This window comes from Macaca thibetana, chromosome 13 (genome assembly GCF_024542745.1).
Source record: "Macaca thibetana thibetana isolate TM-01 chromosome 13, ASM2454274v1, whole genome shotgun sequence".
In the NCBI taxonomy this organism is placed as follows: Eukaryota; Metazoa; Chordata; class Mammalia; order Primates; family Cercopithecidae; genus Macaca; species Macaca thibetana.
In genome coordinates this window covers 64,127,833-64,153,904 of record NC_065590.1, presented here as the reverse complement: position 1 = coordinate 64,153,904, position 26,072 = coordinate 64,127,833, and the positions used below count along the sequence as shown (strand labels likewise).

The following is a 26,072-nucleotide window of genomic DNA, read 5'->3' as shown; positions in this document are numbered from 1 at the left end:
ATGGAAGATACAAGGTCCTAATAAAACAAGGAGAAAAATGGGTATTAAAGGACTAAGAATTGGGAGGGCCCAGGATGTCCAATTGGAGAGTGCCCAAGGGGGTTCAGCATAATTACTTGCTTGATTGGCAAGTTTTTGGGCTCTCTCTTTGAGTTTTTTTATGCTGTCATACACCAGGCCAGATTGATTTAGGTAAAAACACACTCTTCATTTAAGAATATATAGTCCTCCTTTTTCAGCAGTGAGTAAGTCAAGGCCTCGGCAGTTTTGGAGGACAACTGCAGCTAAAGAGTCAACTTGGACCTGAAGGACTGATAAAATTTGTGATTTTTAGGGCCTCTAACAGTATTAAAGCAGTGGCAGCCACTGCACGCAGACATGAGGGCTAGGCTAAAACAGTAAGGTCAAGTTGTTTGGACAGAAAGGCTACAGGACGCGGTCCCGGCTCTTGTGTAAGAATTCTGACTGCACTAACCATGCCTAGGAAGGAAAGGAGTTGTTGTTTTGTAGAAGGGATTGGGGTTTGGGAGATTAGCCGGACAGGATCAGCAGGGAGAGTAAGTGTGTATTTATGAGAATTATGCCGAGATAGGTAACAGATGAGGAAGAAATTTGGGCTCGACTGAAGTAATGGGGGCTGTCTGTGAAGCCTTGTGGCAATACAGCCTAGGTAATTTGCTGAGCCTGATGGGTGTCAGGGTCAGTCCAAGTGAAAGCGAAGAGAGGCTGGGATGAAGGGTGCAAAGGAATAGTAAAGAAAGTATGTTTGAGATCCAGAACATAATACTGGGTTGTGGAGGGAGGTATTGAGGATAGGAGAGTACATGGGTTTGGCACCACGGAGTGGATAGGAAAGACAATTTGGTCCATAAGGTGCAGATCCTGAAGTAACCTGTAAACCTTGTCTGGTTTTAGGACCGGTAAAATGGGGGAATTGTAAGGGGAGTTTACAGGCTTTAAAAGGCGATGCTGTAGTAGGCGAGTGATAACAGGCTTTAATCCCTTTAAAGCGTGCTGTGGGATGGGATATTGGCGTTGAGCTGGGTAAGGGTGATTAAGTTTTAATGGGATAGTAATGGGCATGTGATCGGTTGCCAGGGAAGGAGTAGAGATGTCCTATAGTTGTGGGTTAAGGTGGGGGGATACGAGGGGAGGATGTGAAGGAGGCTTTGAACTGGGGGAAAAGGCAGCAATGAGGTGTGGCTGTAGCCCAGGAATAGTCAGGAAAGCAGATAATTTAAAATGTCTCGATCTAATAAGGGAGCTGGGCAGGTGGGGATAACTAAAAAGGAGTGTATAAAAGAATGTTGTCCAAGTTGGCACCAGAGTGGGGAGTTTTAAGAGGTTTAGCAGCCTGGCTGTCAATACCCACAACAGATATGGAGGCAAGGGAAACAGGCCCTTGAAAAGAAGGTAGTGTGGAGTGGGTAGCCTCCGTATTGATTAAGAAAGGGACGGACTTACCCTCCACCGTAAGAGTTACCCAAAGCGTCTGTGATGGTCCAGGAGGCATCCGAGGCGATGGGGCAGCGTCAGTCTTCTGCCATTTGCCGAGAATATCTGGGAAGGAGTCAGTCAGACAGCCTTGGGCCAGAGCTCCAGGGGCTCTGGGAGTGGCTGTCCGGCAAGTTGGACAGTCCGATTTCCAGTGGGGTCCCGCTCAGATGGCACACAGCTTAGGAGGAATCCCGGGCATTCTGGCACTTGTAGCAAGCTCCTGGGGGAGGAGGTTCTGGAGGAACCCATGGCAGCTGCGGTTCAGGCGTTTGGAGTTGTGGAGATGTGTGCTGAAGATGTGACTGGGGTTTGTCTCACAGTGGAGGCAAGGAATTGCAACTCAGAAATAAGTTGCTACTTGGCTGCCTCTACTCTATTATTGTACACCTTGAAGGCGAGGTTCATTAAGTCCTGTTGTGGGGTTTGAGGGCCGGAATTTAATTTTTGGAGCTTTATTTAATGTCAGGAGCAGACTGGGTAATAAAATGTATATTGAGAATAAGACGGCCTTTTGACGTTTTAGGGTCTAGGGCTGAAAAGCGTCTCAGGATTGCTGCTAAACAGGCCATGAACTGGGCTAAATTTTTCATATTTGATGAAAAAGAGCCTAAATGCTAACTGATTTGGGAGAGGTCGGATAAAGAAAAAGGAACATTAACCTTGACTATGCCTTTAGCTCTATCCACTTTTTTAAGAGGAAATTTCTGGGCAGGTTGGGGAGGGCTAATTGCGGAATGAAACTGTAAGCCAGAGCCGGGCGCGGTGGCTCAAGCCTGTAATCCCAGCACTTTGGGAGGCCGAGGCGGGCGGATCACGAGGTCAGGAGATCGAGACCATCCTGGCTAACACGGTGAAACCCCGTCTCTACTAAAAATACAAAAAGAAATTAGCCGGGCGTGGTGGCGGGCGCCTGTAGTCCCAGCTACTCAGGAGGCTGAGGCAGGAGAATGGCGTGAACCCGGGAGGCGGAGCTTGCAGTGAGCCGAGATCGCGCCACTGCACTCCAGTCTGGGCGACAGAGCGAGACTCCGTCTCAAAAAAAAAAAAAAAAAAGAAACTGTAAGCCAGAAACTGTAAGCCAGACCGGGTGTGAGGAGGGGAGGTGATAAAAGGGCTATAGGGTGGGGGAGCAGAGACTGAGGAAAAATTGGGACTTAGCTTGGCCTGGCGAGGAGGGGAGAGGTCAGATGGGTCTGTAGAAAGGAAGATTAGAAAGACTCAGCGACGCTTGGGGTTGGGGCTGAGGGGACAGGAGGCAGGGAAAGAAGGAAGATTTGGGACGAGTTGCATTGGGAACAGAGACTAGGGAGGGACCGATGTATAAAAGAATGCCTGGACGTCAGGCACCTCAGACCGTTTGCCCATTTTACGACAAGAATTATTTAGATCTTGTAGGATGGAAAAATCTAAAGTGCCATTTTCTGGCTATTTGGAACTACTCTCGAGTTTGTACTGGAGTTAAGCAGCATTGTAGAAGAAAATAAGGCATTTAGGTTTTAGATCAGGTGTGAGTTGAAGAGGTTTTAAGTTCTTGAGAACACAGGCTAAGGGAGAAGAAGGAGGAATGGAGGGTGGAAGGTGCCCATAGTGAAGGAGGCAAGCCCAGAGAAAAGAAAGAGTAGAGATACGGAGAGAAGGAGTTTGGAGGTTCTTGCCCTCCAGAAAAGTGGGGAAGGGGTCGGGGCGTGGAACTAAGGTATTGGGGCACAAAAATAAGAGATCGGGGCACAAAAATAAGAGGGGGCATAAAAATAAGAGGTCGGGGCGCAAAAATTAGAGGGGATGCAAAAATAAGAGGTTGGGGTAATTGCCCCTCCCCCAGAAAAGCAGAGAAGGGGTAGAGACAGGGACGGTAGGGGTTGGGGTGCTTGCCCCTCCCCCAGAAAAGCGGGGCTTGCCGCTTAGGGTGAAGGACCAAGGCAGGCGTCCCTGCAGCGTGGTCAGACACCTCTGAAACCTGGGTGAGTAATCAGAGGCGTCCCTGCAATGATTAAACACCGAGGGAAGGCTACCTTCCCCAGTCCGTGACCGGCGCCGGCGTTTTGGGTCCACGGATAAAACGTGTCTCCTTTGTCTCTACCAGAAAATGAAAGGAATTGAAATTAAGAGAAGGGAGAGATTGAAAGGTGGCGCCAAGATTGAAAGGAGAAAGAGATCGAGGGATAGTGAGAGAGGTTGGAGAAGAGAGTAAAAAAGGGGCTGCTTACCTGATTTAAAATTAGTGAGATGTTCCTTGGGCTGGTTGGTCTGACGACCAGAGGTCACAGGTGGATCTTTCTCATGGAGCAAAGAGCAGGAGGACAGAGGATTGATCTCCCAAGGGAGGTCCCCTGATCCGAGTCACGGCACCAAAATGTCATGCGCATCCGTGTGAAGAGACCACCAAACAGGCTTTGTGTGAGCAACATGGCTGTTTATTTCACCTGGGTGAAGGCGGGCTGAGTCCGAAAAGTGAGTCAGCGAAGGGAGATGGGGTGGGGCCGTTTTATAGGATTTGGGTAGGTAAAGGAAAATTACAGTCAAAGGGGGGTTGTTCTCTGGTGGGCAGGAGTGGGGGTCACAAGGTGCTCAGTGGGGGAGCTTTTTGAGCCAGGATGAGCCAGGAAAAGGAATTTCACAAGATAATATCATCGCTTAAGGCAAGGACCGGCCATTTTCACTTCTTTTGTGGTGGAACATCATCATCATGGTTAAGGCGAGGCAGGGCATTTGCACTTCTTTTATGATTCTTCAGTTACTTCAGGTCATCTGGGCGTATATATGTGCAAGTCACAGGGGATTGCTTGGCTTGGGCTCAAAGCCCTGATAGTAAGTGTAGGGTGAAATCGAAGCAAGTGATCCAGGACAGATGAGGCAGGACGGGATGGAGAGATGCACCTACTGAACAGCAGGACTCAAGGAAGAGAAAAGGTGAGAAGCAAAGAGTCAGCTCTGTCCCTCACCCCAGTGGAGACTCAGAGGGCTGTGTGGGAAACACCCCAGCCACATTTGCAGGTAAATTTCACTGCACAGGGTAGATGGAATTTGACTCTCAGATTACAGCTGTGGGGAATTTCAGTGAACTCCTTTAGGAAAGCAGTGATTGAGGAAGGTGTAACACAATATGGCGCTGCCCAGGAGGTAGTTTAGAAATGTCTAAGGAAGCAGTCTAGGAAGTGGCTCTCGGAACTCTGCCTCTTCTGGAGGGGTAGAATGCAGTCAGGTGGTTCTAGGTCCCAGGGAAAGGGTAGAAATCAGGGCCACAGGCGGGGTGTGGTGGCTCACACCTGTAATCGCAGCACTTTGGGAGGCTGAGGCGGGCGGATCACCTGAAGTCAGGAGTTCGAGACCAGCCTGACCAACATGGAGAAACCCCGTCTCTAAAAAAAAATACAGAATTAGCCGGGTGTGGTGGCTCATGCCTGTAATCTCAGCTACTTGGGAGGATGAGGCAGAAGAATCACTTGAACCTGGGAGGCGGAGGTTGCGATGAGCTGAGATCACACCATTGTACTTCAGCCTGGGCAAAAAGAGCGAAACTCTGTCTCAAAAAAAAAAAAAAGAGAGAGAGAGAGAGAAATCAACACAGAGGTAGGATCTGCACCACCAGCCTTGTGCAGGGACCACTCACTTCATCAATACCCCTTTCCATCCCCAACCACCACCAATACCACCAGGGATCCCAGGGACCAGGCCCAACCAGCCCTGTCCCATCATGCATGGGGAAGTTGTGTGGGAAGAATGCAAAGAACTCCACACCGACCTTGAACTCCTCTTCCCACCACCATGAGGTCTGTAAATGTCTCCCTGCACCAGGAAGACATCTGCTAGACATTTGGCTAGCAGAAGAGGGAATAGGGAGAAAACGCTGAGTATTTTACTGAAAGGAGGCTTGGTTGAGCATGCAGAAATGGAGAAACTTATAGTGGGCAAGTTAAAGATTTCTTTTCTTTCTTTTTGTTTTGTTTCGTTTCTTTTCTTTCTTTTTGTTTTGTTTTTGTCATTCATTCATTTATTGCCTGTCAACAGCAGGAAATATCTCATTAGATCTAGATGAGAAGAGTACAAGAAAAATTAAGGAAGACGCAGGTTTTACTCATCTTGTGTGAGTCGTAGTGTGTGATTTTCAACTCCACCACATATGTGTCTGCACAAGCTTGTCTGGCCAGCTTTTTACTTTCAATTCCAGTTGTGAGACTTTTCTTTGAGACTTGCTGTGTGCTTTGCTTTGGCCAGGAGTTGAGAATCATAAAATCACCAAATTCTGTATTAATTATCTATTGCAGCATAATACATTACTCCAAAACATATCTTCTAAAAACAATATACTCATTTTATCTCATAGTCTTTCTGTGGGTCAGGCATTGGTAAACAGAGTAGTTCCAGCTCAGGGTCTGTCGTGAGATTGCAGTTGAGATGACAGCCAAGGCTGCAGTTATCTGAAGGCTCAACTGGGGCTAGAGGCTCTGAATCCAAAGACAGGCCTGCCAGGTTGTTCTTCCTGTTGGCAAGAGGCCCCTGTTTCTCACCACATGAATCTCCCCACAGGACTGCTTGCATGTCCTCATGGCATGGCAGGCGCCTTCCTCCAGAAGAAGTCATCTGAAAGAGCAAGGCAGAAGCCTCAGTGTCTTTTATGACAACCCAACCTTGAAAGCCACACCTTGGGGCCAAGTGTAGTGGCTCACACCTGTAATCCCAGCACTTTGGGAGGCCGAGCCAGGCAAATCACCTGAGGTCAGGAGTTTGAAACCAGCCTGGCCAGCATGGGGAAACCCCATCTCTACTAAAAATACAAAAATTGACCGGGTGCAGTGCCTCACATCTGTAATCCCAGCACTTTGGAAGGCTGAGGTGGGTGGATTAGCTGAGGTCAAGAGTCCTAGACCAGCCTGGCCAACATGGTGAAACCCCATCTCTACTAAAAATACAGAAATTAGCTGGGCGTGGTGACACATGCCTGTAATCACAGCTACTCAAGAGGCTGAGGTAGGAGAATTGCTTGAACCCCGGAGGTGGAGGTTGCAGTGAGCTGAGATTGCGTCACTGCACCCCGGCCTGGGTGGCAAGAGTGAAACTCCTTCTCAAAAAAAAAAAAAATTAGCTGGGCATGGTGGTGCAAACCTATAGTCCCAACTACTTGGGAGGCTGAGGCAGGAGAATCACTTGACCTCAGGAGATGCAGGTTGCAGTGAGCTGAGATTGTGCCACTGTACTCCAGCCTGGGTGACAGAGAGACTCCATCTCAAAAAAAAAAAAAAAAAAAAGGCCACACCTCCCTATGTGGTCCAGGCTTTCCAAAAGCTTATGGTATTGCAGGGTAGATGTAAAGTCCCTACTGCAAAACAAGACGTCTGAGGTCCAAGCAAAGTGGTGTGGGCTTTCTGAGGACAGAGTGAGCCACCCCAGTCAGGCAGCCAGGGAGGCTTCCGAGAATGGGCAGAAGAGCCCCCGCCTCCCTGTCCTGCCCTGACAGAAGGCGGCTTGGTACCTGTAAACTGGTCAGATGGGGAAGCCTTTGGGGGCCTGGTCAATTGAGGGGACTGGTTTCTGTCTGCTGGGTGACAGGGGAGTGTGGCGTGGGTACAGAGAGGCTGCTAGGGAGCTCCCAGAGGGAAGGCAGGGTAGAGCCCTGGAAGGACTTAGAAGTGAGGCAAGGAAGGGAGAGACAGGGCTCAGAAGGAGAGAGAAGGCAAGAAATCGAGGTCTTCTACTTGGTCAGCATACCATTTTTCTGGGCTGTCATCCCTGACCACAGAGTCATTCATTCATTTATTCCTGTATGCCTGTCAGGTGCTGGGGTGACAGAGACAAAGGCCAGGTCCCTGTCCTCAGAGGTCACAGTTGAGTAAGGGATGATACACAGTACAGGGGTGACATCTGTGAAGTATGACGGGTGCATGGGGAGCATACATTGCTGGGAGAGGGCTGGGCTGGTCAGAAGGGGAGGCCTGGGCTGCTTCTTGCAGAGGTATGACAGGCACGAGGTATCCCTGGTACGAGGTATCAACAGGCACATGTGGGAGAGAGCTGAGAGATGGAGCTGGAAGGGCCAGAAGACGTGTGGCTCTGCTAGTTGGGTGGGGTGGTTTGGATTTCTTCCAGAAGACAGCAGAGAGATTATACAGGAATTTAAGCAGCGCTGTGGAGGGATCAGCTCCACGGTTTAGAAACATTAGCTGGGCAGTAGAGAGAATGGTCTGGAAAGGGTGAGTCCAGGAGGAGACAGCAGTAACCCAGGCTATGCATGCAGAGAAATAGGGATAGGGAGAGGTGAACAAGTTCCAGAAGTCTTTCGAAGGCCTGGCAGTCTCCAGTCATGCCTACAGGCTGAGCACAGCCCAGCTCATCTCAGATAAAACCTCTAATTCAAGTCCTACACGGAGCGCAGGCCTCTGCTTTGAAGAATCTCTTGACCCCAGTAGTCCAGCTCGGGACTGGCCCAGCGAATCCCAACCCCAATCTGCCGCCCTCATCCCAGAGGGATGCTCAGCCTAATGGACCTTGGCCTTTCTCTGGGGGACGGTGGGGCCTGTGAAGGGGGGAAGCCCTGAGGGGGGAAGCCCTGGGGCGGAACTGGTAGGCGTGGGGAGGCCCCCCAGGGCGCTGTGGCCACAGGGTGGCTGGAGGAGAGGAGGCAGGGGGCTGGGGAAGTGAGCCGGTAGGGAGCCGGGCAGGGTTCCAGCCCTGTGGGGCGGGCCTGAGGAGCCCTGTGGGGACCTAGAAAGTGAGGAGGAAGGAAGCAGCCGGCCGCAGCCGCGCGGCACAGCCGCACATCACAGAAATGTGATGGGGAGGACGACAGGCGGTGATTCCTGGAGTGGGAGTTACCCCCTCCCCCAATTCTCAAACCCCAGACAGGAGTGAGCTGCGCTGCCCACTCCCCGCAGCAGGTGGCGCCGTCTTGCTGGGATTGGACTCGGGGCCTGTGCGGGCCTGGCTGGGACGCGCTCTGTGGAGAGGGACGCAACTGGAGCAGCTGGGGGGCATCTGTCATGCGCCTGGGACCCTCACGGGGCCTCCCTGCTCCAGTCCCGCCCGCCTGCCGGCCTGTCCCCAGCTCTCCTGCTTCTCCACTCAATCCCTGTTCTCCTTCCTGTTCTCCTCCAGCCCTCCATTCCTGCTTTCTGCTGGGGTCCCGGAGAGGGTCTGGTGAGCTGGTTCACTCCGAGGCATCCCCACGGGATAAGGGAACTCCAAGCCCAGCCCAGAGGGCGTTTGGTCATGGCTCGGCACCGTGGGGAGCCTCTCTAAGCAGCCCCCACTCCCAGGGTTTGCCTACATCCTATGCCCTCAGGAGGTGCTCAGTGCCCGGAGCTGGGGCTTGGGGTGGAGGGGTTCCTAGGAACATATATATGAGAAAGTGTCTCACTCTGTCTGTCACCCAGGCTAGAGTGTAGTGGCGCGATCACGGCTCACTGCAGCCTTCACCTCCCATGCCCAAGTTATTCTCTCACCCTGTCTCTACCAAAAATACAAAATCACAAAACATACAAAAAAAAAACACACACACACTCACAAAAATTAGCTGGCCGTGGTGGCGCATGCCTGTAGTCCCAGCTACTCCGGAGGCTGAGGTGGGAGGATCACTTGCACCCAGGAGGTGGAGGTTGCAGTGAGCCGAGATTGCACCGTTGCACTCCAGCCTGGGTGAGGGAGTGAGACCTTGTCTCAAAAAAAAAAAAAAAAAAAAAAAAAAAAAAAAGCAGTAACCCCAGCTATGCTTGGGTTGAGTAGGGACAGGAAGAGATGAATAAGTTCCAGGAGTCTTTGGAAGGCCTGGCAGGAAAAAAAAAAAAAAAAAAAATGGGGAGGAGGGAAGGAAAGAAGGAAGAAAGGAGAGAGAGAATGAAGGGAAGAAAGGAAAAGAGGAAAGGAAGGAAGGAAAGAAAGAAACGGGGTCTTACCATGTTACCCAGGCTGGTCTTGAACATCTAGGCTCAAACGATCCTCTTGCCTCAGACTCCCAAAGTGTTAGGATTACGGGCAGAAGCCATGAGCCCAGCTCCTAGGAATCTTTGCTATGGCAAGGGGGCTTACTAATGAATGACAAAATAAATTACAACAGCTCTTGGGGAACATGCCTAGCATCTCTCAATCTCTCATCTTGCGTCAAGAAGGAAAACCTGAAGGGCTCAGGGGACTCCTACTGGGCCTCCCGGCCCTCCTGATTCCCCACTTCCTTTCTTGTTCTTGGGGCTGGGTTTCACATTGGTCACAAAGGAGGGGAGTGTCCCCCTTGCCAGTGGACAGATCTGTGTGGGCTGGTGATGGCAGAGCTGGCCTAGGTAGGGCACTGAGTTGGGGGTGACTGGTGGGAGTAGTGGGGCATGGAAACAGAGGATGCCCACCGCAGGACCCTCTCTGAAGGAGAAGGTGAGGGCTGGAGGGCTCAGGAGGGAAACTTCCATAGTTTCTAGGGTGGCGTCTTAGGGGCAGAGGGAAGGAAAGGGTCTGGCTGGTGTGAGTGGTGGCTGATCCAGAGAGGCTGTCGCCCAGCCCAGGACCCGTGGCTCCCAGCCTGCCCTTCTCCCCGGGTCCTGCACTCCCTAAGGACAGCTGCTATCATTTGTAGACTCTAACCTGGTATCGTGGCTTTGATAAGAATGAGGATATTTATGAGACAACAGGGCAGAATATTTTAGAGAAGGACTATCTGGTAGCACAGCGGTGTCTGTTCCCCTGGGACACCTGAACTCCGATACTACCTGCCCCCAAGTTGTCACTCATTCCCTCCCCTCAGCTGGGGTGGGTGGGAGGTGTTGTGGGTCCCTACATCTCGGTTCGATTTCAGCCTGAAATAAAAAGCCAACTTGTCACCCTTAGTCTTCCTAGGGATGGGATGCCTTCCCTGGGACGAGCTTCTGGTTCTGCTTGAACTTTTAGGTGGTCAGTGCAGCATAGACGGTAGTGAGTTTATGTTGACTGTGAACTCTTGTTTCAAAGCACACCTGGGCAGGGACAGGTGGGATGATGCCGAGAAGGCTAAGAGGGAGGAAGTGTGAGCCAAGGGAAGAGATGAACATGTATCTGAGAAGGGAGGACCAGAGCAGTCAGGCAAGAAGAGGCCGTCACTGGCAGCTGCTCTGTCACTGCTGGGGAAAGAATGGCCAGGGCGCCCTGGCAGTGAGTGTGGGGCTGCCACAGGGAGGAAGGACTGGGAGGCTGTGGGGAATGCACTTAAGGCTGGATCAGGAGGCAGTCAGAAACGTCCTTATCTGCTCCAAAACCTGGGGGCATGCCGGGGGCGGGGGGCAGTGAGGGGAGAGGAGGGATGATGATGAGTTCTCAGACATCTTGGGTAGCCAGCTGGAGGGAAGCTGGGCTGGCAAGGCTGACTTTGGGAACTGTTTTGTATCTGGAATTTTCTGACCAGTGTAGAAGTTGTCTCCTGAGTTGCTGTTCTGCAAGAATGTATTATATAACTTCTTGCCTGATTTGTGGCTGAGGGTGGCATTGCCAATAAACCTACTAACATGGCCCCTTGAGTGTGGTAGGGTCGGGAGTTGAGGCTCCCAGCCCACAAGGAGCTTCTCATGCAGCTGGGGAGGCAGCACGAGTGCTCAATGAGATGTGAAGCTGTAGAGGAGCGTCCATGTGGGAAGTGCCAACAGGACGGGATGAGGGTGGGCTCAAGGCAGACTTCTTGGAGGAGGAAGGAGATTCTCAGATGGAGAAAAAGGATAGGTTTCCAAGATTATGAGAACATTGTAAGCAAAAGCACCAAGAAGGAGTGGAAAGTTTGGGGGATGGGGAGAGATGTGAGGACACTAAGAGCTTGGCATACAGAAGACACTCGAAGGAAGGAAGGAAGGGTAGGAGAGTGGGAAGAAGGAAGAGGGAGCTGAGAGTTGCTCTCATAGGGATGGGGGCAGGTCCCTGGTGTGACCAACCTCCATGAGCCAAGTTACGAAAGCACCTAGCTTGAGGAGCCCCACAGTGGACCCTCAGCTCACCAGCCTCCGTCTTAGGCTTGCTCACAGACATGAAGCTGGGGCTCGGAAACAGGCATGAGACTGCCCTCCTCCAAGGCCTAGTGTCACCAGTGCCTTGCTGGGTAGCAGCTGCTCCAGTTCCCTGATGGAGATGGGGCTGTGTGTCACTCTGGGGTGACTGAGGGGCCACTCACCCTCCACCAAGATGGCAGCATAGCCAGACAGGAGGGCTTTTGTCTCATCTTGACCCTCCTGGGAGGCCTGGCCATGGCCCGAGTTTGCTCAGTGTTAATTATTGACCAGGTACCCAGGGACAGGGCCCCGCTGTCCAGCTGGATGGAGGGCACGTGGGGGTGGGGCCTGGGCCTCCCAGGGCATCGGGTGGGGCTCACCTGGGGCCAGGGGAGTGGAGGGCGCCGGCCTTGGGTAAGGATCGAGGAGCCCCAAACGCCTCCCCCACTGCTCCCCAAGCCCAGGATGAAATGTGGCAGAAAGTGCCCAGGCCAGGGTGGCTGGAGATTCTGCATGGAGAACATTCTCATTCTTACCCTCAGAAGGACAGGGAGGAGGGGGAGAAACACCTTTACCCCGAAAAGGAAGGAGACGACGGACAGAGAAGACCCCAGAATGAAGGTGTGAGGGTCCCTGAGCTGTGTGGAGCTGCATGCTTAGACCTGGAGGCCCCACCCAGAGCAGCACATGGCCACAGACACCCTCCTCAGGCCCTCTGATGGAAAACGCCAGCCCAAGAGGGTGTTAGGAGAGCTGATTCATTCTGGGCCAGAGGGAAGAGGGATGAGAGGCCCCCCAGCCCTGGCGGGACCACCTCTGGTTTCTGGCCCTGTGTGAATATGGCCTTGTCCACCCCATCAGGGAGGCCTCAGCCAAGAGCAAGGAGGAAGGTCCACAAAGCGATGTGTATCAAGAGGCAGGAGGTAGGAGAGGAGGGGAGACTGAGTGATGCTGTTTAGAGCAGGACCAGCTCTGGCGCTTGTTATATGCGTATGTGATCTTGTTTGATCATCCTAAATGGTGATGAGAGCAGGGTGCTATTACTATGGCCATTTCATAAATGAGTAAACTGAGGCATAAATTGTGCCACTTGTCCAAGTCCTGGAGCTGGGAAACAGCAAAGCAGAGGCAGTCTGATTCCTGACCTGGGTCCGGTATAACTCTGTTACCTGCAGGGAGCAGGGCAGAGGGACAGTGCAGGAAGGTTGCAGAGAAGAGGCCCAGCGAGCCCAGGCCTCTGGCTCAGGGCATGCCTTTGAGGTGGAGGCGGGGTGGGAATCTGGCTTCTCCATAGGGAAGGAGAATGTGTGCGCTGGCCTCTGGGTGTCAGGCAAGTGTGTCTCAGGCCGGCCTGTTCCCACAGCCCCCACCTCTTCCCCTGGGGCTTTACCTGTGAGAAGTCAATATTGATGTTTTATGGCCCAGGGTAAACACACATTTTTTTCCTCCCATGGAGGGTTTATCTGGTCTGGAGGGTTAATCAGTGACCACTTGGAGGTGGGGGAAGCCTCTGAGAAGAAAGCAGCTATTCAATTCCAGCCCTTCACCCAGCCTCTCCCCTTCCCTCCTCCCCACTACTACCTCCCCTCCCATCCTCCAGTGGGGACTGACCTGGCCCTGCAAGTGGGTGGGGGTAGGACATTTGAGAGTCTGAGGCTGGAGTCCTTGTGGGTGTGTTCAGGGGACTGTTAAGTAGGATGCGTCCAAGGAGAGTGTCCCTAGAGCCACATTTGCCCTGAGCGCAGTGTTGGCAGGGCAGGTGGGCCCTGCATGCGGCTCTCATGGGCCCAGCCTGGTTAGGAGTGGGAGAGAGAGAAAATAAGTCTCGTGTCACAGAGCACTCAGAGTTGACCCGAGATAATATGGGTTGCTCCTCTTGAGAGCAGGGGCACTGGAGCACAGCATGGGGCCCGACCCTGCCTCTAACATGCTGTATGGCCTCAGACAGGTGGCTTCACGTCTCTCGGCCTCAGGTGCCTCCCATCTCCTCTAGGGTGGTTTTGAGAATCAAATGAGATCCTGTACTTGCAGAGGGGAGAACATAAAGACACTATGTAAAATTCAAATGGACCGTCGCCTCCTCTACCTTCCTTGGGAAGAGCATCGTTCATCTCAGGGCTTGATAGCCTTCTGCCTACAGAAACACAGTGATGGGTCGAGGGTTTAGAAAACTGAGGGCTCCTGAACATGTAAGGCTGAGATGAAGCAAGAGCTGAACGGTTCTGCGTGATAAAGCGAAAGGAATGCTGAAGCTGTGAGGGCCACTCAGGGGTGTGGTCAAAGCGCAAGAAATGGATGAGAACAGAGAGATAGCTGGCATCAGGAGAGAGAGGGAGACCTAAAGAATGTGGTGTGGGGTAGAGTAAGGACCGGCCAAGAAGTGCTGCCAGTGAGAATCCCTGTGGTGGGGAATAACTGACACATTTTGAAGACGTGATATGTGTTCTTGAAGTTGTTTTCAACCTTGTGCTATAATCACCCTCCATTCCTCCTGAACTTGACCAAACATTGGCCACACACAAGAGCCTTGGGTGTGTAGTTCATTGGGAGGGGCGAAAGAGAGATGGGCATCAGCTTAGAGAGAGGCGGTTCAGAGAGGGGACAGCAGACACAGGCTGAGAGCCACAACGAGGAGCAAAGTGACCTTGGAGAGCCCATTGAATTGAAGCACTCACTCCAAAGAACCCTCAGGGATGTTGGGAAATGGAAGGTGATTCTACAAAATCAGTGAACTTGAAGACATGAAGGCTAGAGACACCTTAGTTAAATAGATAAAGGGTGCTTTAGACACAAGTTGTACTATAAATGTCCATTATGATGGAATTGAGTTACGGTCTGAGAAAATGGGAGTTGAACATATGTGGTCACCTACCCTTATGGGCACTTGGCTGGGCCTATAAAGATGGTAAGATGTGGTCCTTGCCCCTCAAAGAGTTCTTTCAAGAGGAGACAGACTGTAGCAGGTATGACTGATTATCTCCCTACATCCCTTCCTCTCCCTACTTCTCATTTGCTAGAACCCCCATGTTTTTAGCTGGGCACATGGCAGCCCAGAATAAGGACTACATTTCATGGTCTCCCTTGCAATTAAGAGTAGCCCTGTGACCAAGTTTTAGCCAGAGGGAGGTTGTCTTAGTCTGTTCCAGCTGCAATAACAAAACACCTAAGTCTGGGTAATTTATAAACAATAGAAATGTAATTTCTCACAGTTCTGGAGGCTGGGAAGTCCCACTGGCAGATGCAGTGTCTGGTAAAGGCTGCTCTCTGCTCCTTTTTCTTTTTTAAGACGGAGTTTCACTCTGTCGCCCAGGCCGGAGCATGGTGGTGCGATCTCGGCTCACTGCAACCTCTGCCTCCCAGGTTCAACTGATTCTCCTGCCTCAGCCTCCCAAGTAGCTGGATTACAGGCACCCACCACCACGCTCAGCTAATTTTTGTATTTTTAGTAGAGACGGGGTTTTGCCATGTTGGCCAGGATGGTCTCAATCTCCTAACCTCAGGTGATCCACCTGCCTTGGCCTCCCAGAACGCTGGGATTACAGGCGTGAGCCACCATGCCCAGCCACTCTCTGCTCGTAAGATGGCACCTTCTTGCTGTGTCCTCAGACAGTGGAAGGGCAAAAGAAAGGGACTAGGGTGCTCCCTTCAACCTCTTTTGTAAGGTCACTGTATTAGTCCATTTGTGTTGCTATAAAGAAATACTTGAGGCTGTGTAATTTATAAAGAAAAGAGGTTTATTTGGCTCATAGTTCTGCAGGCTGTACAGGCATCACACCAGCATCTATTCAGCTTCTGGTGAAGCCTCAGATAGCTTACAGTCAGAAAGCTTACAGGAAGGAAAAGGAGGAGCCAATGTGTCCCATGACAAGACAGGGAGCAAGAGAGAGAGAGGAGGAGGTGCTAGCCTTCTTTAAACACTCAGCTCTCACATGAACTTAATGGAGCAAGAACTTACTCATTACCACAGTGAGGGTATCAAGCTACTCATGAGGGACCGGCCCCCATGACTCAAACACCTCTTATTAGGCCCACCCCCAACATTGGAGGTCTCATTTCAACATGAGATTTGGAGGAAACAAAATATCCAAACCATGTCAGTCACTAATCCCATTCATGAGGGCTCTGCCCTTATGACTTAATCACCTCCTAAAGGCTTCACTTTTTAATACAATCACACTGGCAATTAAGTTTCAACACATTAATTTTGGGGGACACATTCAGACCATAGCAGAGGTGAACAGAAGGAACGTATACAACTTCTAAATTGCATGTTGCGTTGCATCTTCTGCCCTTCCTGTTCACTGGAATGAGAATTTGGGGGTGAATCATGTTGGATCCTGTGGCTGAGGACAACATTCTGGATGGTGGAGGTTCAAGACAAAAGAAGCTCAGAGCCTTGATGACTTCGTACAGCAGAACCATCACACCAGCTCAGCTCTCTCATGGCAGAGAAATAAAATTCTCTTGTTTAAGCTGCTATCATGTGTGGTCTTCTAGTTATAGCTGCCAAAATCTATTCCATAACTAATTCAGTATATCTGAAAGTAGAGTGCTGTCATAAAAGAGTCTCATAGACATGACACTGGCTTCATAGTGTACAGGAAAAATAAAATTCTAAGGCCCCTCAACCAGCTGAATGGACCCCTCCTCTCAGCCAAGGGTATTCCAAAGCTAACCTGAAAAACTAGTTCAGGCCATGAGGGGAAGGAGAAGCCAGGCGTGTCTCATTAACCTCCTCTCTTTTGGAATTACTGCTAGAACAGACTCTTCAAGTTTGATAAGAAACATTTACAGTCTATTCTCTCTGAAGCCTGCTGCATGGAGGCTTCATTTGCTTGGTAAAACCTTGGTCTCCACAACCACTTACTGAAACCCAGACATTCCTTTCTATTGATAACTCTTTCAACCAATTACCAATCAGAAAATCTTTAAATCTACCTATGACCTCCACCTTAAATTGTCCTGCCTTTCCAGACCAAACCAATGTACACATTACATATCTTGATGGATGTCTCATGTCTCCCTAAAATGTGTAAAAGCAAGCTGTGCCCTGACCACCTTGGGCACACGCTGTCAGGCACTCCTGAGGCTGCGTGATGGATGCATCCTTAACTTTGGCAAAATAAACCTTTCAAATGGATTGAGACCTGTCTCAGGTATTTTTGGTTTACAAAAGTCAGGTGAAGACATTGATATTGCAGACTAGCAAGTGGGTGTGTTTTGATTTAATTTAATTTAACTTAATTTAGCAGAGCTAAGTAATTAAACATGAGGCCAAAGTACGTAAGAAAGTGTCAGTCTTTTATTGCAAATATGCACACACTCTCGGGCGAGGTTCTCTGGTCCTCAGGTGTGGGGGGCCAGGGAAGTCGCGCCGGCGCTCTTGGGTGAGGTTCTCCGGTCCACAAATGCGGGGGCCGAAGAAGTCACGCTGGCTCCTGCCAGTGGCAGAATTTTATGCGTTGGTACTGGAAGGGGGAGGGCAGTGGGCGGGATAAGGGCGTGATAGGGGCGTCTCCATAGGCGTGGCCGGGTAAGTTTCGATCTCTTCGGATTGATATCATCTGGCGCATGCTCAGTTGATCTGCATCTTCCTGGGGCGGGCTGCATTTTCCCGTGCACGGGAATGTTGGTGAGGAAGAACCCGGAAGCAACATGGATTGTGCCTTCTTGTTCACCTTCCTCCATCTTGTCCTTTCTCCCTCACCCAAACAGTCCAACCTCTTATTGATTATAAGAATTTGGCGGTGGCTCAAGCCTGTAATCCCAGCACTTTGGGAGGCCGAGACGGGCGGATCACGAGGTCAGGAGATCAAGACCATCCTGGCTGACACGGTGAAACCCCGTCTCTACTAAAAAATACAAAAAAAACTTAGCCGGGCGCGGTGGCGGGCGCCTGTAGTCCCAGCTACTCGGGAGGCTGAGGCAGGAGAATGGCGTAAACCCAGGAGGCGGAGCTTGCAGTGAGCTGAGATCCGGCCACTGCACTCCAGCCTGGGCGACAGAGCGAGACTCCGTCTCAAAAAAAAAAAAAAAAAAAAAAAAAAAAAGAATTTGGGGCGCCGTTGTCTGTCTGGCTGCTTCCTGCTGTTAGGGGGCGTAGTTAGGGTCTGAGGTTGGCAGTTGGGTGTAGGGATGCAGGAGCATTTGGTTGAAGGTGACTCGGGTGATCTCTTGGACCTTGGCTCAGAGAAATTTTATTAAAATGGGAGCAAGACATAACATAAGGCAGAGGATTAGTATGGGAATTAGGAAATCACAAAGGACACCTTGCCAAGCTAGGTCTTCTACGAGAGTAAAAAGTTGGGAAACCTACTGGTTGGGGGATGGGTCGGGAAGGAGGGTATCTATGGGGTTTATGAGGGAAAAGTCAGTTAAGATGAAGAATGGTGAGGAAGCGGGAAAATTTGAGGAGGGTGTTGATCCTTGAGTAGAACCTGGTCACCTGGAGAAAGGGAAGGGGAATAGATGTTTTGAGTTAGGTTAAGATGTCTCGTCCCAAGAGGGGGGTGGGACAAGAGGGCATGATGAGGAAAGAGTGGGCAAAGCATGCATAGTCCAGGCAGTAATTTAACATTGGGGTCTGGCGAGGGTTAGACGGTTCACCCTAACTACTGAGATAGTGGATGGCTGGCTAGGACCTCCATAGGTTGACAAAACAGAATAGGTAGCCTCCGTATTGATGAGAAAAGAAATTGGCTTACCCACTATCTGTAGAGTTACCCTAGGCTCAGCGAGGGTGACCGGGGTCTCCGAGTGTGGGCACCGTCAGTCGTCGTCCAGGTGTAGGAGCTGGAAGGAGCCTTCCGGCCTTTGAGGAGAGGCACCACGTTGAGGCACAGTGCCTGCCCTGCTGGCAGGGCAATCAGACTTCCAATGTCCTTCCTGTCAGCAGGTTGGGCACGGCGTGGTAGGCAGGCGAGGATTTGGACACTGTTTTGCCTAATACCCAGTTGTGCCACACTTAAGGCATGGACGAGACGGAGTGGCCGGCTTGGCCTGGGGACACTGGTTTGCCTAGTGTCCTGGGTCTCCGCATTTATAGCAGAAGCCCTTGGGAGACTTGCTCTGTGTCTTCCCTGCCAGCAGAGTGGGCAACGTTGGTTGGAGGGCAGCCACTAGAACTTGCACCTGAAGCACAGCCCTTCTTTTCTCCTTGTCTAGCTCTGCGGCCTCAGCTGCTTCTTCTCTGGAGTTAAAAACTTTAAAGGCCAATTTTACTAAGTCCTGTATGGGGGTTTGAGGCCCATCTTCAACCTTTTTTAGCTTTTTTCGAATATCTGAGGCTGACTGGGAGATAAAATAGGAGGCTAGGACAGCTGCTCCGGCTGGGGAGGTGGGGTCTAGCCGAGTAAATTGGGCTAGTGCCTCTGTAAGGCAATTTAGGAAGGAAGCCGGGTTCTCATCTGGGTGTTGGATAATTTCCTTTAATTTATCAAAATTGACCACTTTGTTAAAGGCTGCCTGCATACCGGCTAAGAGACATTGAATCATAATGTCTCTCCTATGGCAGCCAGGCTGCTGTGGTTGGTAGTCCCAATCTGGTTCTATGGACGGGACAGCCATCTCTCCTAACGGGATGGTGGCGTTGGTTAAATGCCATTGATCTGCATGTTGCCTGGCGGCTGCGAGAATGCACTCTCTTTCCTCTGGGTTAAGAGTGGAAGTAAGAATGACATGTAAGTCATGCCAGGTAAGGTCATATGCCTGGCCTAGGTATCGAAACTCTTTGGAATATTAAGTGGGGTTGGCTGAGAAGTCGCCAAGTCGTTCTTCAATTTTGGAAAGGTCAGCCAGGGAAAAAGGGACGTGGACTCCAACCACGCCTTCGGCTCCAGCAACTTCTCGGTGGGGGGGGGCAACAAACTAGCAGGGGAGGTTGGAACAGACTGACCAGTAGGGTAGGTTAAGATAGGCTGACTGGTAGAGGGGGTTGGGGCAGGCTGACTGGTAGGGGCTGACTAATGGGGGCCGCTACCGCGGTCTTGGAGCGAGTGTGGACGGAAATGGGAGAGGTAAGAGGAGTGGCTGAGGGAGGAGTGTCGGGCGGGGCGATGGGAGCTCCATAGGGAGGGGTGAGAGGAGTGGCTGAAGGAGGAGCATTGGGAGGGGCGGTAGGAAGTCCATAGGGAGGGGGGTTGAAAAGTCGGGAGGGAGGTCGCCTGCCATCGGCCCCATCTGAAATGGAGGTGGAATCCTCCTCAGTTGCTGAGGTGGGGGCCAAGGGCTGGGTTTAGGGGTTTAGGCTAACAAGACCTGGGCCATTTAACACCGGGCGCACAGGTCTGGGCGAGAGCGCAAGTCCTAAAAGCCTTGAACATAGATAATTTCTGACCACTTTCCGAGCCTCTGGCAGAAATTAGAGAGATCTAATTAAAATGTTACGGTCTAAGGTGCCTTCAGGCGGCCGTTGAGACTGGTTGTCTAATTTATATTGTGGCCACGCCACAGTGGAGGGTAAAATCAGTCGCTTTCGTTTAAGATCTTGCTGTAATTGTAAAGTTTTGAGATTAGTTAGAAGACACCCTAAAGGGGTGTCTCTAGGTATTTTGGATTGGGGATTTCCTGTTGCCTTTCTCTCGCCTATAGGCGGAAACCGAACTCTACCTGGCTACAAAGCATCCTTTGGAGCCACTAGAGACTGGGAGGCTCCTGGAGCCGGAATGGAGATTACCTCCAGGGGGACGTCTCCGTCCTGGATGGGTCTCACACGGACTGGAATGGAGTTCCTTTGGGCAGACGTCTCTACCTTTGGGAACTCTCCTGTGGGTCACCTGTGACCAAAAAACCTTGGGCCTGCGCAGGACTTCTGGCCAAGGAGTATGAGAGGGAGGCAAGAGATACTCACCCCTAGGAGACTTGGAGGTGTGGAAAGCGATGTCTAGGTCCTGGTCCGTCTGCGGCGTGGAAGGAGGAGGCTCCTTGGACCTTAGGGGGCCCTGAGGAGGGGTCTCCTCCCAGGTTTTTGGCATGCCACAGTGGAGAGGAAAATTAGCCGCTTTTGTTTTAAATCTTGAGCTAAATGTAAGGCTTCCAAGTTTTGGAGGAGACACCCTAAAGGGGTGTTCGTAGGGATTTTCGATTGTGAGGTTCCCATTGTTTAACTACCAGAAATGGAAACCGACCTCATGCAGTGGCAAAGCGTCCTTTGCCGCTGCTGGAGACCAGGGGCTCCTGGAGCCACTAATGGAGAATTGAGGAACTTCAAGATGGACGTCTCCGAGTTGAAGACCTCACTGCGCCACAGGGTGGCTACGTCTTGGGCGTACGTATGACTCTAGGCCAAGGACACGGAAACGGATGGAGATGGTTAACAAAGGGGAGTACTCACCGAAGGAGAAATTCTCAGAGCGGCACCAGTGGAAAGCTGGAACACTTGTTCGGTGTTGGTGGCTGGTTGGGTTGGGAGCCGGTTCGCTGGGGAGGAGGTTCCTCAGACCCGTAGGGGATGTTGAGGAAGGGTCTCTTCCCAGGTCGGGTTTTGGCACCAGCTGTTTTGTTTCTCTATTACTACTATTAATAGACGCAAAGACTAAATATCAATAAAGGCCAAAAACGAGCGAAGAAAGTGGCAGCCTTTTATTTGCAAATATGCACACACTCTCGGGCGAGGTTCTCTGGTCCTCAGGTGTGGGGGGCCAGGGAAGTGGCACCGACGCTCTCGGGTGAGGTTCTCCAGTCCACAAATGCGGGGGCCGAAGAAGTCACGCTGGCTCCTGCCAGTGGCAGAATTTTATGCGTTGGTACTGGAAGGGGGAGGGCAGTGGGCGGGATAAGGGCGGGATAGGGGCATCTCCATAGGCGTGGCCGGGTAAGTTTTGATCTCTTCGGATTGACATCATCTGGCGCATGCTCGGTTGATCTGCATCTTCCTGGGGCGGGCTGCATTTTCCCACGCACGGGAATGTTGGTGAGGAAGAACCCGGAAGCAACATGGATTGTGCCTTCTTGTTCACCTTCCTCCATCTTGTCCTTTCTCCCTCACCCAAACAGGTGACCCTCATTATGCTCTGGCAAAAGACTCGGTAAAACTGTCATCTGTGGTCCTCTGGCAGGGAGACCACATGATCTCTGAGCCTGTAACTCTAGGACAACTTGAGAATCAGCGAGTATCGACTACTTGCCGCTTTCAGCAAATTCCTGGAAAAGAGAGGTGAATGCAATGGAGTTAAACCTGGCCAGTCTGCAAGAAGAGAGGGAAGGAAATATAGTTCGGCCAAGAGAACCCACTGCCTGTTGCCTGTAATCTAAGTTGACTGGGAGTCTCGGAATTTGGAGCTTTGAAGAGATAGAAGACCCAAGCGCCTTCTAGATCCCAAACGGAAGCAGCGACCTAAGTTGGTGCTGCAGAGACAGCTGTAGTGGGAGGTAAGATGATGGCCCTGAGCCATTCTCAGGCTTTACCAGTTAAGAATTCTCTACCAGACAATGGGAGCCAGCCAGCAGCCAAGATCAGATTAAGGGTGTTCCCTTTCCACCCAACTCTATTGTCTCAGATGGCCTGAAGATAACTGCCATTCAGCTGAGAGAGGGGTCTGGGGAGAGCACAGACGCCAGTAAAAATAGAACCAGAGTTTTCAGACTGGCAAACTCTGTCAAGACAAGACCTTTGGCTGGAGTTACCTGCACATGGAACTGACTAGAAGCAAATAGTTTGGAAGCCTGAAAGAAGTATGTTCTCCAATGCCCACTTCAGATGTAGGATGATAACCTAATGAGAGCCCCCCAGAGGGCAAAACCAGGGGCCAAAGAAAACACTGGACAAGGGAGTGACTTCCAGAAAATGGAAGAGCAAAGAGTCTTTATAATTTCTAACTGGCATTATTTGGTAATTGCTATAGACTGGGGCCATCTGTGCAGTTCCCATTGTTTGATTTTCCAAAAGAGATGTTTTTTAATTGTGGTATGTGGTTCCTGTTCTATCACTCCATCCCACGATATTCCATCATTATGTGTTTGGGGAGGGTGGGGGCAAATGACGTGTCTTTCAATGTGCTGGTCTCCAGGCCACAAGTAGCCACATCCGGGCCTGACTGAGGTGTACGGCACAGGACAGTGTGGGACTTGAGATGGTTTTCCTCCAAAGGTAGTGTTTGTCTTTTGTGTGCGAAAAGAAAAGTGATAGTTGGGTGGCTAAATTGGTGAACTGTGGCAGAGACTGATAATGTACGCCAAGATCCACTTTTCCCTTGCCTCTCATAATAGTCCAGCACCTGACTTTTAGTGAAACTCATGGACCCCGGATAAAATGCATTCTCCCGTCTCCTTTGCAGTCATATGTGGCTGTAACTAAGTTCTAGCCAATGGGATGTGAATCAAGTGCTGGTACAAGTCTAGATCATGCCATAAAAAGGCAGGAGACACTGTCCCCTTCCCCTGTCCTGATGGCTGGAAGGTGGACTGTTGGAGAGGCACGCTTGACCGTGGAAGGGGCTTGCCTCTCAACAACATTGCAGAGCTGAACAAGCCATGCCACTTAGGACTTGGATGCGAGACAGAAATGAACTTGGTTAAACCACTGGTATTTGGGGATTTTCTTGTTATAGCAGCTGAGCATTAAACCTAATGTAGTTGCACCTTAATTAGTACAATACAATGAAATAAACGCACTAGTATGGGCATGTGCAAAGCGCCATGGGAGTGCAGTGAAAATGGTGATTAATTAACTCTGTCTGGGAGAAATCTGGGAAGTCTTCCAGTAGGGGGTGATATTCGAACTGAGTCTTGAAGGGTAGGAGAATTATCCAGATGCACAAGGAATGTGAAAGGGGAGGATGTACTTGACAGTTGGGCAGTTTGAGCAAAAGCTTGAAGTGATGAAAGCACCTGGTGAAAGGTCCAGAGTCATAAGGAGGGGGCAGGGTCCTGGAAGACAGGACTGTGAGGGAGATGGGGTGGTTGTGAGAGAGCTTGAACCTCCTGTTACAGAATTTAGACTTTACCATTTGGAATCACTCAGGGGCTTGACGAGGAAGGAATGCTATCTGATTTCTTTTCTTTTTTTGAGATGGAGTCTCACTCTTGTCACCCAGGCTGGAGTGAGGGCCCCGATCATAGCTCACTGCAGCCTTGACCTCCTGGCCTCAAGTGATCCTCCCACCTTAGCCTCTCAAATAGCTGGGACTATAGGACCATGATCAGCTAATTTTTAAAAATGTTTGTAGAGATAAGACTTGCTATGTTGCCCAGGCTGCTCTTGAACTCCTGGTCTCAAGTGATCCTCCCACCTTGGCCTCCCAAAGTGCTGGGATTACAGGCGTGAGCCACACCACTTGGTCTGATTTATTTAAAAAAGGTAGGTCTGGCAACAGTGTGTAAGATGGATTTAAGAAGAGGAAGCCCAGGGCAGATGGAGGGAACTATGTAAATGTCACATAAGCCAATTCTGATTTTCCCACAGACAATATATTAATAAAGGATTATGTTCCTGGCCATGGGACTGATATACAAAATTTTATAGAACTGACCACAAAATCAAACTCAGGCAACTATAAGGGTATACCCATAATCTGTACATCACAAAATTTTCTAACTAGTATATGAATAATTAAGTAGGACCACATAGTAATGAAATATTAAAATGCATTATATAATATAATATCCTTATTCTCACATTTCTGCCTTGCAAAAGCAATCAGTTATTTTTTAACAGCTTTATTGAGGTATAATTGACTTATGATAAACTGCACATATTTCCAGTGTACCTCAGGTGGTAAGTTTTGACATATTTATACACCCTTGAAACCATCACCACAATCAAGAAAATGAATTTTTCATCACCCTAAAAGTTTCCTCCTATGTAATCCTTCCTTCTACCTCTTTCCCATTCCCCCCATCCCCAGGAAATCACTGATCTGCTTTTTGTCACTATAGTGTCAATGTTTTAGAGTTTTATATAAATGGACTCAAACAGTAGGTATTTTTTTTTTTTGCCTAGCTTCTTTCTTTCAGCAGTTATTTTGAGAGTCATCCCTGTTGCAGCATGTATCAATATTTCATTCCTTTACAATGCTGAGTAATATTCCATTGTATAGATATAACACAGTCTGTTTATCCATTCATCTGTTAATGGACATTTTGGTTGTTTCCAGTTTTAGGCTATTAAAAATAAAGCTGGTATGAGCATTGATGAATAAGTCTTCGTATGGACACTTTTATTGCTCTGGACAAATACCTAGGAGTGGAATGGCTGGATTGCACAGTATGTGTATGTTTAACTTTTTTTTTTGAGATGGAGTTTCGCTTTTGTTGCCCAGGCTGGAGTGCAATGGCACGATCTCAGCTCATCGCAACCTCCTCCTGGATTCAAGCAATTCTTCTGTCTCAGCCTCCTGAGTAGCTGGATTACAGGCATGCGCCACCACGCCCGGCTAATTTTGTATTTTTAGTAGAGACAGGGTTTCTCCATGTTGTTCAGCTGGTCTCAAACTCCCGACCTCAGGTGATCCACCCGCCTCAGCCTCCCAGAGTATTGGGATTACAGGCGTGAGGCACCGCACCTGGCCACAGTATGTATATGTTTAAGTTTTTTTTTTCTTGAGATGGAGTCTCTCTCTGTCGCCCAGGCTGGAGTGCAGTGGCGCGATCTCTGCTCACTGCAAGCTCTGTCTCTGGGTTCATGCCATTCTCCTGCCTCAGCCTCCTGAGTAGCTGGGACTACAGGCACTCGCCACCACATCTGGCTAATTTTTAAATATTTTTAGTAGAGACAGGGTTTCACCACGTTAGCCAGGATGGTCTCGATCTCCTAACCTTGTGATCCACAGGAATTGGCCTCCCAAACTGCTGGGATTACAGGCATGAGCCACCGTGCCTGGCAGTGTATGTTTAACTTTTTTTTTTTTTTTTTTTTTTGAGGTGGAGTCTCGCTCTGTCACCCAGGCTGGAGTGCAGTGGCAGGATCTCAGCTCACTGCAAGCTCCGCCTCCCGAGTTCACGCCATTCTCCTGCCTCAGCCTCCCGAGTAGCTGGGACTACAGGTGCCCACCACCTCGCCCGGCTAGTTTTTTGTATTTTTTTAGTAGAGACGGGGTTTCACCATGTTAGCCAGAATGGTCTCGATTTCCTGACCTCGTGATCCGCCCGTCTTGGCCTCCCAAAGTGCTGGGATTACAGGCTTGAGCCACCACGCCCGGCCATGTGTTTAACTTTTTAAGAAATTGTCCAAATGTTTTCCTAAGTGGTTGGTGGTTGTACCATTTAAGTTCTCATCAGCTGTGTATGAGAATTCCAGATCCTCCACATCCTTGCCAACACTTGGTATAGTCTTTTTTATTTTAGCTATTCTAATAGTTAGTGGAATGAAATCTTTTATCCATTTTTTAGACTGCTTTCTTCTTATTAAATTAAAAAAAAATTTTTAGAGACAGGGTCTCTTTCTGTCACCTGTGCTGGAATGTAGTGGCAAGATCATGGCCCGCTGCAGTCTCAAACTCCTGGGCTGAAGCAATCCCCCTGCCTTAGCCTCCCTAGCAGCTAGGGCTACCAGCATGCACCACCACACTCAGTTAATTTTTAAAAAATGTTTGTAGGGAAGAGGTCTTTGTATGTTGCCCAAGTTGGTCTTGACCTCCTGGACTTAAGTGATCCTCCCATCTCAGCCTCCCAATTAGCTGGGACTACAGGTGCATACTGCTATGCCTGGCTAAT

General features: G+C 50.2%; 1 protein-coding gene across 3 annotated transcripts in view; it reads right to left on the bottom strand.

Annotated features, from left to right (window-relative positions):
- The window catches only part of LOC126934205 (cytochrome c oxidase subunit 7A-related protein, mitochondrial), a 723,522-nt gene that overhangs the window by 644,613 nt on the left and 52,837 nt on the right, over window positions 1-26,072 (bottom strand). The window contains exon 1 of one of the 3 annotated variants that reach the window (XM_050754811.1): window positions 12,215-12,218. The exons of the other annotated variants lie outside the window; for them this stretch is intronic. The gene's annotated coding sequence lies outside the window, so the exon portion shown is untranslated. Of the gene's footprint in view, window positions 1-12,214; window positions 12,219-26,072 lie in introns of those variants that run through there. 3 annotated transcript variants of the gene reach the window in all.